At 44.6% G+C, this 18,556-nt stretch overlaps 1 protein-coding gene across 7 annotated transcripts in view; it reads right to left on the bottom strand.

The window, feature by feature from the left end:
• chrm2a (cholinergic receptor, muscarinic 2a) overlaps window positions 1–18,556 on the bottom strand; it is a 72,151-nt gene that overhangs the window by 24,565 nt on the left and 29,030 nt on the right. For 4 of the 7 annotated variants that reach the window (XM_054753396.1, XM_054753397.1, XM_054753399.1 and 1 more), the window contains one exon: window positions 14,632–14,727. The exons of the other annotated variants lie outside the window; for them this stretch is intronic. The gene's annotated coding sequence lies outside the window, so the exon portion shown is untranslated. The remainder of the gene's footprint in view (window positions 1–14,631; window positions 14,728–18,556) is intronic. 7 annotated transcript variants of the gene reach the window in all.

Here is an 18,556-nt window from a genome sequence, read left to right as displayed (position 1 = left end):
CAAGATACGCAAGTAAAGAATACATAGTGACTACAACATGGTTCAGGTGGTGCAGGTGTTGTAGAGCCTGACAGCGGTCGGTATGAAGGACCTGCGGAACCTCTCCTTCTTACACCGTGGGTGTAACAGTCTGCTGCTGAAGGAGCTGCCCAGGGAAACAACAGTGTCATGTAGCGGGTGAGAGGTGTTGTCCATGATGGATGTCAGCTTAGCCAACATCCTTCTCTCCCCCACTTCCTCCACGGGGATAATAGGGGTGTAAAGGTGACTATAGGGGTGTTATTTCATGTCTAGAGGGCTCTAATCATGTTAAAAAGTACACTTAGAAGGTGGTAAACATCTTTTCTATAGTCTAACTATGAAAATATTTCATTTATAAAAAAGTAATTTGCAGAAATTCACTTACTGTGGAATCTGGAACCATTTAAGCAAGATAAATGAGGGATCACTGGATGCAAATATTTTAAAAGCTTGATCATAATGTCACGCTGATCAGAAGTAGTCCTCATGTTAATATATTTTACATGCTGGGTGCTAAGTTGTTGAAATATCCCCACAGGCCGCTAGGGGCAGTCATTTCTGTGCATGTGGATAGGTGGCCCAGGAAGTGTGATAGATTAAAGGTGCATTTGCTTTCAAGAAAAAGTCTACTTTTTTTGGAATTTTTCCCGTCATTCACAATCCTTATGTGAGACACGAACACACGTCTTTCTCTTTTCTCTGCATTGTAAAGATAGAAAAACAGGTCCAAAGAGGCAGCTAGGAATGCACGTAATGGGACGCACCTATTCTGCCTCCATTTCCATCATGTGAGCTGCATATGAACCACATTGTTGCTATTATTGTTATTAACTTCGGCACGCCCAAGAACTACGCGTAGTGACACCAGCTAGCGGCTAGCTTCACCACACACTCGCTCACAATGCCAAAGATAACGCTGCATATTGGAGCTGCCCCCACTGCTGCCGTGTTTTTGTTCCTTTCTATGTTGCTATGTGAAATCAATGCACCCAGGAAGGAAGTTCCCAAAATACTACAAGTATTCCGTGTTATCATGAATGTACCTGCTACTACCTGCCTCTTTTGATCTGTTTTTATATCTTTAGAACGCAGAGACAAGAGAAAGACGTGTGTTCATGTCTCACATAAGGACTGTGGATGATGGGCAACATTCCACCTTTTAAACGGCAGGCAAAGAAAGTTCTTTTAGGTTTTAAAACACGGCAGGTGTAACATATCAACAGAATCAAGAAGGACACCCACCACTTTGTTTCGACAGATATACAATGTATGTATTCATGTGATATATAACTCCTCATGATTTGGTTGTTTATTCTCCTCTCACAGCCTCCCTCAGATTTTTGTCTCCCCTGTGGAGCACAGCTAAATGAGGTGCAGTCCACACACACGCACGCACGCACACGATACACTCGATGTGGCACATACTGTATTTCTGGCAGGGACTGGCAGCTACAGGGACAGGCGTCGCCACGGGTTCCTGCCCGTAGGATCGGATGTTTGATTTTTGTCTTTGAAGAGACATCCAACGTGAAATATTGAGCGTTGCCATGGAAACGCAAAAGCACCATGCTTGGGATGGCTGCTGCATATACAGTGTCGTCACGAGTGTGTGAAAGGCATTGGTGGCGCCCCCTATGGGTGGTGGCCAACGTGATTTGTACAAATGCTAGCATAAATGTAATGCATGACCGTATCCTCAAAGTTCTTCAAGTCATCTTCCTCAAATTTGACAGACATGCGACAGACATTGTCAGGTCTCTAAAGGTGTGTACCAGATTTTATGGCGATCCGGCCAAACGCTGTGTGCTGAAGAACTTGGATTGGAGGAACGCTCTTGCAGTGCTTCTGTTCTACGAAATGCAAACATTTGATTTTTCCAAGCTTCATTTGGACCAGTTGGAAAATGGCACAAAAGAAGAGAAGCTACGAAGCGGATGGTCGGACTCTTTTAAGCCGTGGAACGTATTCAGCGGGACGACCAGCCGGTGACACGAAACGGCCGCAAGCTGAGGCACTCGCTGTCAGAAACTTGAGTTCGATCCGACTTCCGTACCAACAAGTGCTCAGCTACGACCACTTGACGATGGTTGCTCAGAGATCCACGCCACAAATGGAACAAAGTGTCAGTAGTCAGCGGTGGGACATTTGTTGAGTTAGTGAACCTAATGCTAATGCTAGCCGCTCATCAACTCAATGTGTTCTTGTTCTCGCCGCGAGCTGAACATGGACATTTGTTCTTTATGTATTGGGATTTCCATCTGAAATGGGCCATGCAGCTTCGCCTGACCCACGTGAGATCATCCTGGGCTGGCTTTCTGGCTGTCCCGAACACTGTGGACAGTTCCTGGTAATAAATCTTCCTGGTATTATTGGGACTAATCTTAGATGTGGTGCTGACAGTGTGAAAAATACCAGTGGGAAATTAGGCCAGGAAGTTTTCACCAGTTTCTTTTGTGTCTTTGGTGTATTTAGGCCACAATGTATGTAGCACCATCACCCTGGGGGTCGTGCGGGGTGCCGGCCAGCCAGCGTATGTCACCCCCTTGGGGGGTACGTGAGGCCGGGACTTGCGGTCCTATCTGCGGCAGACAGTTGTCCATTGGTTCCAGTTGTGCATGTTCCATGGGTTTAACATTCCAGAAGACCCCACATAAACCTCTTATAGATGGATGACATTTGAGCAGCAACATGGACGTCCACTAGGGTGTTGATGCTACACAAAGTATTTTTCCTTGTTGTCCGCTCCCCCGCCTGCTGCGCTCCTTTTAATCAGATTATATTTGAGGTTGTGGCCTTAATCAGCCTAATGAAGGATCTCTGAGAGCACCATTAGCGTCATTAGCATGGGGAGGGGGCGCTCCTTCTCTCAGGTGAGCCTCTTGATCTGTTTTCAGGCTGCACTCGTAGGAGTTCTCATTCTTCGCTCCTCTTGCATAACCTTTTTTTTTTTTTTATATAGCAGCGTCGGCCTGCGCGGGAGTGAAAAAGGCAGCTTTATCAACAGGCACATTAGAGACAAATATTGCCCGCTCGTCCGGATTGTCAATGTTGAAGCAGGAGCGTCGGATCACGCCTGTCGGATGATCCCGCCGGTGTTTGGGGAGCAAATATTGTTGTGTTTTTGGTGTCAAGTTGCAGAGGACGTGCTAATTCCATCTGGCTGGGACTTTTTGTTGTTACACAACATTTCACATGTCTTTTCACACTGGTCCACAGTGTTTGTTAGTCCAGCTGGACCGGGACGTGTCCATGTTCAGCCTGTAGGCCGCCTGTGGAATGTGACTGACGGGATTCGATAACCAGCTGGAGAAACTACGCTGTGCAAATCATCTGCATGGAAATAACTTTTCATCACTTATCAACTGCTTGCTTCTACTAGGGTGGTGAAGGATAAACCGATGACAGCGCATATCCAATTTGACTGCACCGGTAGAAGCCCTCTGGATTGCTTAGAATCAGCCATAAATCCTTAGATAAATGGGTTGTAGAGGCATGGACCGGGTATCGCAAGACTAGCAACCGCTTGACAGTCTGTCTCTTAAACAACGCAAGAGCCTGGGCTGCCAGCGAAAGGATTGTCACGCAGTCGCCGTAGCTTACCGTGTCTGAAGACAAGCATGGATGCAAATAGTAGCAATGCGTACGTCATAGCCACCTCATTGATCTTACTGATGGTGTATTGTGTCAAACTAAGGCAGGAACAGCATCAAAAGAACAACACTCAATGAATACAGAGCCACCATCCACAGGTACCAGCCTGGACTTCGAAAAGATTTTATGTTGCTGTTTGCTAGCATGAATTAACTTGAGGGTGTGCACGAATCCAACAAACCAATATCCACATTAGCACTCAATAAGGTAATCAAATCTTACCTTTATTATCCCACATAGAGGAACAAGTATACAGTATAGTAGTCCACTGGATCTGTGTACCGCTGGATGAAGTTAGATGGTGTGTTGAAAGACCGTCGAACAAAGTGGGACATGTCGCCGCTCGCAACAAACATACTGTATGCAAAACTGTGGGATGTCTAACTATATTTTTTCAATAAAATAATGGCCCATTTTTCCAAAATTGATATCCATTTACATCAAATGATGTACTTATTTACAAATGTTGTTTTTTCAGTCCTTTTTTGAATCATTATGCTTGAAAGTTGTTGTGTTTGGGGACCCCTGCCTTACAGCATGCTTGGGGATATGATTGAAAATGCTTTTATGCAATTGGCTTCTTTATTTTCGAATGTAAGACTCATGTCTACACCAACAAATGTAACTGTAGACTCAAATGGAATAGAATCGTGTCGTTTGTGCACTGTATCGAATCGTATCGCATCGATCTGTTTTTTAAATATCGTGTATCCTTTCTGAATCACATCGTAATCTGAGTATTTAGATTCCAATCGAATCGTCCGTCACAAAGAGATTTACATCCCTGGCTTCTACGAGGCAAAGCCAGACCTGAGCCATCACTCACTCAGTGCTCATCCCGCTGCTGCTGTTTATTACCGTCGATTCCCACTGATAAGTCTGGAAAATGGTTTTGATCAAACAGTTTGGACCCCCCCCCCCCCTCCGAGAGCCCAACTTGGTTATTTTGCTCATGCAGACAGATAATAGGCATGTTGTCATCACAAATATCAGTTGAACTCATAAATCAAAGTCAAAGCGTGTGAGGAGTACTACAACCTCAGGGATGTGAAATGTTCAACTCCAAACACTGTGAGCATATCAGTGTGTGGATTCAATGATGCAGAAGTTCAAGAATATGCATCTTTATATATGCTGTTTAAAAGTTATATGGAAGAAGTCCAATGCTGACTACCATATAGTGGATATCATTTGTCCCCAAGTCATTCAATTATTTATCGTATATTCTGTATTTGTTTATTCATGATACAATATTGCATCCTTTTTCTCCTGAATAAGCTATTTCTGTATTATTACACATTCTTTACTCTTTTACTCTACGGACATTTATGAATTGTGCAAGAGTGAACGTGATGTTCCGTAGTGTGACTTTGTTTAAACATGGTTTAGTTTGTTTGGAACATGCTAACCACCCTTACAATACAATATAGCACAACATTGTTTGCATTATTAGCACTAGTCAACATGCCCTCACTCACATGATTTTTAACTGACAGGTACTCATCTCCATCAACTTGTTCACTTACTCAGCCCTGCTACCGCTAGCTAAAGAAACACATGTAAACCAGTTAGCATGTCATTAGTTGTGCAGCTGTTAAACTCACTGCATTTGTAGAAAATGGAAATGGGTTTTCACCGCCTGGAAAAGGGTGGAGTGCCATCTCCGTGTCGGGGGTCCTGCCCCAAGTGGAAGAGTTTAAGTACCTCGGGGTCTTGTTCACAAGTGAGGGAAGGATGGAATGCGAGATGGACAGGCGGATTGGTGCGGCGTCTGCAGTGATGCGGACTCTGCATCGGTCCGTTGTGGTGAAGAGAGAACTGAGGCCAAGCTCGCAATTTAGCGGTGGATCTGTGTTCCTATCCTCACCTGTGCTCATGAGCTGTGGGTAGGGACCGAAAGGACACAATGACGGGTACCAGCAGCCGAAATGAGTTCTCTCCGTAGGGTGGCTGGGCTCTCCTTTTAGTAATAAGGAAAGAAGCACTATCATCCGGGAGAAACGCGGAGTAGAAGCGCTGCTCCTCCGCATTGAGAGGAGCCAGATGAGGTGGCTCGGGCATCTGGTCAGGATGCATCCTGGTAGGAGGCCTCGGGGAAGACCCAGGACACGTCGGAGAGCCCCCCCGCCCCATGTTGAATTATTCCTTAATGTCTCTCTTGGGACGATCAATCCCAGTGAAGGTTTTCCTCGCTGTTAGTCCCTGGACTGAATATGAATTGATGAATTGGACTTCTGGGCAATGGCAAGGAAACCGAAGGGGTTGATCAGTTTTTGACAATCCATTGCCATGTTGACTCCATTTCATTTTTTCCCTTCGGTTCAGCTGTTAGGACTGCAACAACTCCAAAGAGTGTTAGCCAAAAAGCTATTCTTCCTAAAACGGAGCTTTATATCAAATGTTCCGTAAGCTGTAGCGCCTATTGATTTGTTGCACCTTCCTGATGCCGACGCTTTTCCGGGATATTTGAGTGGGATCCCACTTGAGTGGGCGTGTTAAGTCCCATCCCATCTCTCTCTTGATGGCCTTATCCGCAGAGGGCTGAATCAAGGGCACACGCTCGGGCTGCCATTGATTGGACCTCGCTTGTGTTGCCGTGACCCGGACGGCCCAGATCCATCACACTCCGTGGTCTCGCATGAAATGACCAGATTCCACTTTGAGGCTCGCCACAGCTCGCCATCAACGTAACAAGTGTGCCGATGTGCAATATCTCTTCATATTCCCGCTCTCAATGCCCACTGCAGCTCGTTTACTGTGATGCCCGTGACATTTGGGGCTCAATTTGAGGGATTCATCTTCTCTCAAAACAAGTGAGTTATTCCTCAGAAATGCAGTGCCTCGGCTCTGTTCATTTTCTGTGGATTTTACGCTTCTTATCTCATAGAGCTCATAGAAATTATACACAGCTGACAGCAGCCAGGGGCAAAATGAAGGTAATGTGACATTTAAGCTACTGCAGTAGTTAAAAAAGCCTGAAAAGTAAACTGAGGACTTGCCCTGCTGCTAGCACACTAGTTCGTAAACACACAGGACTTGATGGAAAGTGTCCTTTGTGCCAACATATGGTAATCACATGATGCGTGGATGTTGAGAGTGGCCTGGAAACTTTATCTGAGCCATGGGAAGGATGTAAACATCATTAGTAGTGTACCTTCGAATCCAGTGGCTATGGATGAAGCCCAAGGACCCTTGCTGGGCTCGCACCTGGGACGCATTAAACATGATGCCAGTGTGGCAACCCCTAGAGGTTGTTGTCAAAATGCTTTGGCAGACATGCTTGCATATGTTTAATACAGATATCCTCAAAGTTTTATCACCAAGAAACAAATGGACAATCAGTCCCACTCATGTCCATGCAAAGACATTTCGCTTGATGTCGGCCATGTTTTTCAACCATCCTTGCTCAAATTTGACATACATGTGCCTGTCAGTCCCCTGAGGGTGCGTACCAAATATTGCGGTGATCCGTCGAACCATCCTAAAGTTACAGAGCAGGATTTGTTGAGCGCATTGAATGACGGAGAGACTTACAGGGGTCAAACCTTGTGCTGTGCAGCGGTTCAGGAGTAGAAGAGTTGGCTTATGCAAGCAAATGCACTCGTGAAAAAATGAGGGTGGTACATGTTAAATGTCATTGGTTGGTTACCATTAATACTAGGAGTGCACCGTAATTATCCAGTCGATAGGAGGGAATTATGACGTCATATCAATAAATCAAGTACATTTAAAAATAGCTCCAGTAACGATAATTTAAAAAATCACTCCAGTGAGGCGAGATTACCCAAAACAAGTGCTCCTTTTTTCCTCCTGCCTGTGACGTTAACGGCCTGTTGTTGCTTCCCCTGAACTCACTTGTAAACAAACATTGGCCTTCACTCATTCAATACCAAAGACGTGACATGTTTTTATAAACCTGGACACCTGATCCCAACAACGTATTTATGCGTCTATTTATGCGGTAGAGTTGTTTACATAATTGAGCTGTCACAAAAGCAAACAATACTTGTATCAAAGCGAAAGTTATGCTTGAATGTATCTTTTCACAAAAAGCTGCTTTTCTCCCTTTTTTAGTCAGGAACTGATATTTCCCTGAAACGTACCTATGTTCTACTGCTGATTACTAAAGAAGGCAAAAAGGTAGAAACTAACTTTTGTTTCTGATGAAAGATGAGAGTCTTATCTTTCTTGTGGTAGGTTCCATGTTTATATAGCCATAGAACACAATATTCTGTGTGCCTTGAAAGATCAGTCCAAATGGTGTAAAACGGCCGCTACTGATGTCTTTTGAAACATGACTGGGATTGAATGGGTTAAGAAAACGACGCTGTACCAAATGCTCCGATTCAGCCAAGCGTGTGTCCGAATACGCTGCACCTTGCTGGGCCACTGCAGGTGACTCCTCCCGCTCTACACTCTGGTTGTCCTGACAGTAGTGATGTGGTAGTCGTAATGATATTTCTTTAGGACTAATCAACAAATCCTAATTTGTTCCAGTCCTTCTTTCCTCCAGGTGTGCATGTATACACTTAAATGTAAATAATAAGGTAGCTATAAAAAGTTATCGGTTATCGGTATCATATCGGTCTTGAGAAGCAGAAAGTTCTATGTATTGGTTTGGAAAAAATATATATCATGCATCTCTAATGAAAACATGTGAAGAGTGAGTAAAACGTGTACAACATTTACCCAGAATTCCTGAAGGCGTGCAGCTTTGGTAGTGTGATAGATTGTACAGTACGATACTGGAGATGGATGATACAGCCAGAGTAAATGGAGAAGTTGCCAATAGCTCATTCACCGGGTTCAAACGCTAAAAGCTCACCAGGACCAGACAAACCCCTCCCCACCAATAATAACCCACCGGCTCTGCAAAGAGAGGAATTTTTCAGGTTTTCATTAAGAGAACTGCAAAGCGAGCTTCCACTGTACATATTCCAGTCACTTTGGATTTATCTCAAGACGACGTAACGCTCGCTTGCCTTTACCCCACGGGCGCGCCTGTTAGGAAGATTTAGCATATCTCCCAGCTGCCGACAATTGATTTGAGGTAATTCCCGGTGGAGTCTAGTAAATGAAATGTCAACATCTGTGACGCGTGATGAAAATTAATGGCGTCGTGGACGGGATGAGAGAGACGGAAAATGAGAGTGTGAAAAAGCTGAGGTGACGGCAAGCTCGCGACTTAAGCAAAAAAGACAGGCACTTTGCAAGACATCATTTGTTACTCACATCTTAATCCTTTTATCATCCTTTTGGGGAACTCTCGTCTTCTTTGTCACACGGAGCGCTAGCACAGCTAAAGGTTGGCTAGCAGGAGTTTCAGTCCTTTGCAAGTATCGGCTGATCAAAAGTTTAAGACCATAGCTTACCAGCTGGTCTTACGGACTTGTCTCTTGAGATGAATGAAGTATGTATCTATTCTCAACACAGAGAACACACCTCCGGCCTTCAAAATAAGAGTGCGGTTTCCCCCATGTCATAAAACATATCTTACATATGCGGTTGGAATTGCATGGGTGATTACATCTTCCCTAATGACAAGCACGGCATTGCAGTTTGTTGAAGATTTAGTAGCAATGTGTGCAGAGGATGACATCCCATTAGAACAGTTAGCTAGGCTACATCCATTTCTCAGTTACTGGAAGGCTTTGAAGGAGCAGCGTCAGTTGCAGAAAAACATGCAATGTCAATTGATTTACTTGCTGAACTACTAAGCTATTTGACAAAAAGACTAGATCAGGGGTCACCAAGGTTTTTCCTTGTGAGAGCTACTTTTACAAAATGAAAATGGCCAAGAGCTACCCATTTTTGTAACATTTATTTCCAGAGCTTATTTTACAGCCAAACAAAGCGAATATGCTTGTTTTGCCCGCCGGCACCAGGTTGGTGACCCCTGGACTAGATGGTGAGGCTTCTGGAATGGAAATAAGCACAGAAAAGAGCAAAGCAATGACAATGTGGAGTGCAAATGACACGCCATGGGAGGAGAATTACTTGAGGAAGTTGAGCATTTCAAGTATCTCGGTGCCACCATTCCAGTTGATGGGAAGTCTGACAAAGAGATCCGGACAAGAGTGGCTAAAGCACGACAGACTGACACAATTGACCAGGATTAACAAGAACAGCAACATCTCTACAAGTACAACAGTCCACCTCCTCTTATCAGTAGTCTTGGAAACTGGACATTCTCTGCAAGCTCAGAAAAAAAGATTGAGGCTTTTGAGTGTAAATGCTATCGTGCTCTCCTGAGAGTCCCATACACAGCACACACTGTGGAACCAACGGATCCATCAGAAGTGAAATAATTGCAGCCACTGGAGCCAATAAACATCTACTACCGATTATGAATGAGTGCAAACTTTCATGGTTTGGCCACTTTACAAGAACAACACCAAGCCTTGCCCATACCGTCGCTCAAGGAAGGAAATGAAGGAAAACAAAGATGAGGTCATCCCAAAATGACTTGGAGGGATAACTTGAAGACATGGATAAACATTCTACCAGCTTCTGGACACTGCCAAAGTCCAACAGAGGTGGTAGGACTTGGTGCTTTGTCTCTCATCAGCTGCTTCCCTACCATCTGGGACAACTACAACCAGAACTACAACACATATGTTGTCCATCCATACCGCTTATCCGAAGTCGGGTCGGGGGGCAGCTCTCCGTGTCCTGAGGCCTCCTAAATGGTAAATGGTCTTTCGTTTGTATAGCGCTTTTCCACCTCCAAGGCACTCAAAGCACTTTGACACTGCTAACACTTGTACCTACTGATGACACAGCATCAGGAGCAACAGGGGGTTCAGCATCCCAAGGATCCAAGGAGAATTGAACAACCCACAACCTTCAGGTTGGGAGATGACCACTGTACCACCTGAGCCATGCTGCCCCCGTCCTACTGGTCGGACGTGCCCTGAACACCTGCCCAGGGGCCAGATGGCCAAGCCCCCCAATCTGCCTCCTTTCAGTGCGGAGGAGCAGTGCTTCTACTCCAAGTTTCTCCCGGATGAGAGGGAGAGCCCAGCCACCCTACAAAGAAAACTCATTTTGACCCACTGAATAGAGCTCCCCACCCACCAGTTTAGAATCACTGGTATAGTTTGCAGACTGCAGTCTGTATTTGTTTGCGGATGCTAACTCTTCTACTCGCCAAAGGCTGAAAATTGCTGGGCACCAACCAGGGTCTGGACATCTCACAAAGCCAGTGTAAGATCCCCCGTCGTGATACGCTGGAGGTCTTTAATGTCAAAAATCCCTCGCTGGTGGAGAAATGAGCCTTATCTTAGCAGGATGGCGGCCATCCATCAGACATTCCTCTCAGCTTATCAGCCCGCCCGGGTCCCATCGCCCAATGATGTCCGGCATTCATCAAAACGCTGACACCTCACATTCAAAGACTCAGACGTGTGCCCTTTTGTGTCCGGACCCAATCTGACCACCGTGGGACAGAAGCTGGTACGTGTCTTCACACACACACACGCATGCCGCATCGTTGAAGGACAACCATTCTTGGGAGAATCTACAGAGTGATATCGATGTGTGCAATGGAACGTCTCACAGGGACAGCGTTGTCATAAATTGGACATTGGGCCATCTTGAAAGGTTTGTCCAAGGAAGATGGGAGTGTGAGCCACCATGTTTGCTTTTTTTGTGATCATAAAATACTTTGGAGGAATTTTTCAGATGGATGAACATGTGGGGACCAAAGTGCAGGAAGCCAGCTGTGACGCTGGAACGCGACCCATCAGTCCCTCTTGTATTGTCACAGGACATCGTTTTGCATCCAGCAACTTCTTTTTTTTTTTTTTTTTTAGCAGAACACACTGAAACCGCAATGAATGGAAAAACATTTCAGCTTAAACAAACAAATATAGAAGAACGCATAACAACGAACAGGAAAACAGTACGACAATACGACAATATTAACATGAAAAGAAATATAATACAAATATATATATATATATATGTGTTTATAAAAAATATTCATAATACAAATAAAAGAACACAATTAAATAAATACTAAAAAACACAAGATATAGTAATAGCAATAAAATAAATAATGTCATAAAAATAGAAATTAAGTCTTACATTATTGAAGTATAAACTGTTAAATGTCAAAAGGAACTTCCAAAACTTGTTTTTCAACGTGAACCTTACATTCACAAGTGGTGGTTGTTCCACTCCTGTCTTACAGGTGGCACTAATGCCCCTGACAAGTTATGCCCTGCGACAATTCATTCAACAAATACACAAATCCCTCGTTTATCACGGTTAATTAGTTCCAGACCCGGCCGTGATAAGTGAATTTAGTTGGATTCTTTATTCATAAATGGAATTTTTTTGTAGTTAGAGCACAGAAACGGGAACGGGAAGTGACGCCAGATGTTCAGAGTTGAGTTTGTGCTTGGCGTGGGTTACGGCTGCAAAAGTATCCTGTGTTAGGCATTATTGTGCCTGTTGTGAGATAATTCAAAGCTGCAATAAAAACCTGTTTACTGTTGGGGTGGTCAGGTCTGGTGCTTGTGTGTCTCACCCAACATTACATTAACATTACTGACACCTAGTGAGCAGTGTAGATTACTACACATCATCGCAACGTCTTTGAATGTGTCTTCTGAATGCCTTACACAGGTATTTGTATTTTACTTCAATTGACCATTTTTATGCTTGAAAAGGCTTAATTTAGGGCAAGAATACGTACAAATTGCTTAATACGCATATTGTGGACTAACAATAGGCCGTAATCCACCATGAACCAGCAGTCATTTATTCATGAAATCATGCTTGAGAAACGGCGATAGCGATAGAGTGAGGGCGTGATGTTTGAACGGCGAAGCGACTGCACTTCCTGAAGTGTAGACCCTGTTATGACCACAAATCTCAGCACTTTTGCAAAGAAAATAATGAAGAAATGTCAAGTTGTCATTCACTTTGCGATGCTCCTTGTGGTGCGCCGTTGAACATGGTGCAGGGCGCCAAGTCACCCAGAAAATTGCATATTTCACGAAGCCCACACAGTGGCTGCACGGCGCCAACACATATGCAAATTATAAGTGTCCGTCAGCGCCACGCCGGGGGAGAGGGGACAAAAAGGCTGGGAAGATTAGAGCGAGAGGCGGAACGCGAGGCTTTTACAGCTCTAATGATGATAGCGCTGATGAGTGGTAATGATGCGAGAGAGCAGCCTCGTCATGCGCTCGCCCGGCCTTTACCGCCACCTTTTATCCCCGCCTGGACGAACTCAACGCAGCCGGAATCCACTAGCTTTTTTTTTTTTTTTTTGGGAGACTACTGTGCGACAACTATAGGACGCTAATGCCCTTTCCTGTAAGCACGGAGACTACATTAGCCACTTTAGCATCCCTGTCGGGACGCCTGATCTTTCAGATGCTCAAGAGAAGATGATAAAGTCACCTGGAATGGATGACCTTTTTGCTAATTAAAGATAAAGAGAAATTTGGTGCTCAAAAACGTTAGTTTGCAGCACAAATTGTTACAAAATAGGTCAAGTATTGCCTATTTAAAGCAGGGGTGTCCAAAGTGCAGCCTGAGGGCCATTTGAGGACCACGGCTGTTTTTTTATGAGCCTGCGGCACATTAGAAAAACATAACTTAACAAGAAAACAAAAACAACAACAGCAAAAATGTAAAAATGAGCAGTTATTTTGCAAGAATAAAATCAAAATATTAAGAGAAAAAATTTGGAATCTCAACAAGTCCTAATTTTTACGAGAATAACGCAATATATGAGGAAAATTATTTCCCTAGCATGGATGGAGGGATGGCTGGATGACAGCTGTCACGTTTGGGCATTGTGGTGTTGGGGCACGACCCCAGACTGCGAGAGATGAGGACCAAAGTGCAGGTAAAAGTCCTTTTTAATTATTAATGCTGCTAATCCACAACAGAGCAGTATAATCACCACCAACAAATAACAATCAATGCTGCGACAAAGGACAAAACGTGCACCTGAACTAAATAGAAGTGTAACTAAGATTGGAAACGGGTGTGCGTGATGATGAACGCAAAGCAGGAAGTAGTACGAAATAAGAGCATGAAAACAGGAACTAAGTCATAAAAAGGGCAACATTAACAAAGTGTCACGCAAGCAAACTTACAGATCGTGACAAAAGTTGTACTAACATGAGACACAAATGAAATAAAGTTCACATTTTTGGAAAATTGGGTTCAAATTTGGGATATCATTTTTGAAAACATGGGCCATTATTTTATTCAAAAAATAACATACATTTAGAAAGCCCACATTTTTGCGTGTTTAATGTGAACGGTGACTTGTCCCACCTTGTTTGACTGTCCTTGAACGCACCATCTACCTGCTATTTTTAGCCTTTTTCTTTCACCTCCTGTTTGCTCCCAAATGCTGCTACTATGTGGGAATGCATAAAGGTAAGATGTGATGACCTCATTGAGTGCTAACGTGCATATTGGTTCTCTGAAAACCAAAGTCCAGGCTGGTACTGGTGGATGGTGGCTCTGTATTCATTTCGTGCTTTTCTTTTGATGCTGTTCCTGTCTTACTTTTACACAACACATCATAAACAACATCAATGACATGGCTGGGATGTACGTATATTTTGCTGATTTGCGCTGCTAATGCTAGCGCTGCTAATGCTATTTACATCCATTCGTGTCATGAGCCATGGTCACAGCGACACAAACCCCCAAATAGCTGTCCTCGGCTATGCCTGCTGGAAACTAGCAGCTCCTAACCCAAATTTTCGCTCGCAGTTCAAAGCAAAAAGTCAGTGGCCAGACGGCTGGCGTCTAAAAAACCCTCCGTAGTTGCGACACTCGTCTGCCAAGGTACCACTGTATAAATGACAATAAAAAATACCGGCAGTGCTCCAGTAACTTCTCGCTTCTCTCTGGCAGGCGACGTACTCCGTGACAACGCAACTCACAGCGACAGTAGATAAAAAGAACTGAAGCTAAACTTACCAATCGAAATACCCTTTTCTTTCTCCAGTTCTCATCAATGTTTGCTCACGCTTGCAGCTCCACGGTGACCACCGCTTCCTCAAACTACGGTGTGGGCTGAGGGTCAAACAGGACATGCGTAGGTTAATCACACGTCAAAAAGGAAACTTCCTTTGACAGCCCTAAAATAAAGCAAGAGCAAAGTTGTACTTGGATGAGGAGAGTGTGGAAGTTTAGAGGAAGACATTGGCGTCGCCCTTGAGTGGGCTAAAAGAAAGCGACTGTTTGACCAGTAATGAAAGGCTCTTTCAAGCCGCCGACTTGCTCTGATTGATATTTTTGTGAATCCATCACAATAATCTGCCAGGAAATTGCAGAGGCGAGCTCTAATCAAGATACACTCAGCACCGACAGAGACAGAGAGAGAAAGAGAAAGAGAGATGGAAAATGTAAAGATAAAGCGAAAATGGGAAGTGTGTGTTTGACATGCACGCCGTTAGCAAGTCGCAGTCAACATCTCCTGCACGTCCATCGTTGTTGTGGTCGTGTGGCGCCGGAAGGTTCCGTGTGTGATGCACAGCCAATTAGCCATGAAGCTAACAGCTCATCTAGCAATTAACACGCAGCAAAACACAAAGACGTACGGAAATGAGCGGCCATCGCTGCGTGGCGCCATGTCAGTGCACCTCCACGGGAGGGTGACGAACTCGGTCCAAGCAAGCAAGCAAATGATGTTGTTGTCTTGCAGCGAAGACGACAACGACAGCTTCACTTGTTCATCTTCTCTGGTGAAAAGCAACAGCAGCGTCTACGTAGCTTTTACTCTGAAATGCCACATGAAAATAGGTCCAGCGTATTTTCACATACTCTTACAAAGCGCACCCTTTCTACATCTCTACGCTTCATCATCATGGCACCCCGTCCTTGAAGGCACCACAGTGGTGTGGGGATGTGACTCCCATTCCATCTGTTGGTTGGATCATCTCACAGAGACAAAAGGGACCTGAGTTTCATGTCGCTTTTATTCCAAATGTTGATCCAAAATCAGAGGAGAATGTCAACGTAAAGCTAGCAGGCGGGCGTGGGAGGGGTTGTACCATCCTTTTTGACACCTTTAAAAACTGAAAAAAAATGATTTCCTCCTAATCATCCAAATTTGCATGTTTTCTACTAATTATGGTGCATTTTTTTTGGTACAAAATCCTACCAAACTCCCATGAGAGCAATTTGACACGATATGATGCAAACTAATTGCAGCTTTTTCACTGCCGTGTCCCGTTTGTCACATGGATTTCCTCCTAATCATCCAAATTTGCATGTTTTCTACCAATTGCGGTGCATTTTTTTGGTACAAAATTCTACAAATTTCCCATGAGAGCAATTTGACACGATATGATGCATACTCATTGCAGCTTTTTCCCTGTAGCGTTCCTGTTTGTCACCCTCATTTCCTCCTGATCACCCAAATTTGCGCGTTTCTACTAATTACAGTACCTTTTTTTGGTACAAAATGCTACAAAATGTCCTTGGGAGTATTCTGGTAAGATGTGATGAATATTAATTTCAGCTTTTTCACCGTAGCGTCCCGTTTGTCACCTTGATTTCCTTCTAATTGTCCAAATTTGCATGTTTTCTACTAATTAGGGTGCATTTTTTGGTACTAAATTGACATGAGAGTAATTTGGCAAGATATGATGCATATTAATTTCAGCTTTTTCATTGTAGCGTTCCTGTTTGTCACCTTCCTTTCCTCCTAATCGTCCAAATTTGCATGTTTTCTACTAATTACAGTGCATTTTTGGGGGTAGAAAATCCTTCTAAACTCCCATGAGAGCAATTTGGCAAGACATGATGCACATTAATTTCATCTTTGTTGTCTTAGCGTCTTGTTTGTCACCTTGATTTCTTTTTGACCATCCAAATTTGCACGTTTTGGACTAATTCCAATGCATTTTTTTGGTAGAAAATTCCCCTGAGGGCGATCTAGCACGGCTTCCATGAAGTGCAGCTTTGCAGCTGCAGCATCCTATTTGTTGCTATCTGATCAGCATGCAGGGGGGGACGCAGGGGGAGGATTTATGTGCATACATGCATGTTTCATGTGAAATTCCCCGACATACTAATATCTTTTAATCATATCAGGATCTGGAAGCTGCTTTAGCCGGGAGGGATTAGCGGCGGCGTGCATCGTGCGCGCACCTGTGCGTGTCACATGACTGCCCCGTCGCGGATGGCTTCCCTTTGCGCTTTTAATTAGCCGCTAAATGTCAACATACGACGCGTCCTCGTGGAAGCACGTGCGAGTGGCGTCTGTCTTTTGATCACATGTTGGGGCTCGTCAGACAATTAGAGCGGAGGCCTCTTGACCTCTGCGCGGCAACAGATGCAAGCGCCAATTACAGCCGTATCAGGTGTAATGCCACACGGGGGCTATTGGGTGAGGGAGTAATGAGCTAAAGTCAGCAGTAATTACTGGTACCAGGTCATTGATTAGGTCCGTGTGTGAGAGCGGCCCGCCGGCAGCGTGCGCACCGCCAAATATGTGTTTGATAGCAACATGTGCTGCGCCCGTGCATTATTCATGTCGCTGCTCAATCCACTTGCATCCCAGCCAGGAGATGGATGACGTCCCTTCAACATTTATTCACACCCCGCCGTTCATTTAGTGTGTGATGATAAATCTATTTATGGCTTGTGCATGAATTATGCATGGCGTATAGATTGGGCGGCTGTATGAAGACGTGGGGGAAAGACATGAGAGCCTGGCAGCACATTATCCTGACAGATGAGCGCGGGCTCGGCAATTGATGATTAGTGGAATTTAGCAACGTTTAAGTTATATTCTATGAGTGAAACGTGATATTGATATTTTACGTAGGCTTACATATTACTACTTAATGCCTGACATTACTGCGTGACGGCGGAACGTCCAAATGTGCCACTACGCCCACGTAACTACCATCATTTCTATAAGACGCTACCTTTTTCTCATGCTTTTTGGATGAAAGTTACCAGTGAAGACAACTTGGAGACAAGCAAGCAAAATTAGACCCGAATGATTACAGCAGCTGCTGTAAATGTGGTAAATATGTCACTCCCAGGTGCGCTTATGCCCCTGACCCCTTCAAAAGGTTCGCTGTTCCCTCAATTTGGATGAAAGTTAAAAGTTAAAAGGCATCCTCTGACTTGTGTCAGATTGGATTTTGGGCTCTGACCACTCCCAAAACGAGACTCTGCAGCAAAATGCCCTGCCACTGTGACTCGTGCACATCCAAGCACACTACTATCGTCTTCTCTCGCACCCGTGGAAGTATTCATTTTGTGTTTTGTACGGTGTGTTACTCTGATATTTTGCTTTTCTGGAGGTGTGGAGCTTGTCGTGCTCAAATGTCTAAAAGAAGACATTTTAACACGCTGCAATGTGCATGCCAGACCACTAGTTGGCGATGCCACGTTGCCAGAAACACTGCTTGTGCCGCCAAGTATTGTCTGATATCACCTTTGCCACCCTAGAGGCTTGTAAGAAATGCAATGTTTCTTCTTCTACACTTGACAACAGTGCATAGTCTGTCCAACGTGTCCTGGGTCTGTCCAACGTGTCCTGGGTGTCCTCAGCTCCTACTTGCCCTGATCACCTCCCCAGGGAGGTGTCCGGCAGGCATCCTGACCAGATGCCTGAGCCACCTCATCTGGCTCCTCTCAATGCGGAGGAGCAGCGCTTCTACTCCGAGTTTGACAGTTTGACTTTTCACCTTATCTCTCAGGGAGAGCCCAGCCACCCTACGGAGAAAACTCATTTGGGCCGCTTGGAGCCGCCATCTTGTCCTTTCGGTCACTACCCAAAGCTGATAGGTGCTTAGGTGAGGCTGGGACCGCAGATCCACCAGTAAATTCATGTCCCTCTTCACCACGCTGTGCTCATTTCTACCTCAGCTTCGAATGAAAG

The sequence above is a fragment of the Dunckerocampus dactyliophorus genome, chromosome 15 (genome assembly GCF_027744805.1).
Source record: "Dunckerocampus dactyliophorus isolate RoL2022-P2 chromosome 15, RoL_Ddac_1.1, whole genome shotgun sequence".
In the NCBI taxonomy this organism is placed as follows: domain Eukaryota; kingdom Metazoa; phylum Chordata; class Actinopteri; order Syngnathiformes; family Syngnathidae; genus Dunckerocampus; species Dunckerocampus dactyliophorus.
The sequence above is the reverse complement of the archived record's forward strand: the minus strand, read 5'-3'. Positions and strand labels throughout refer to the sequence as shown.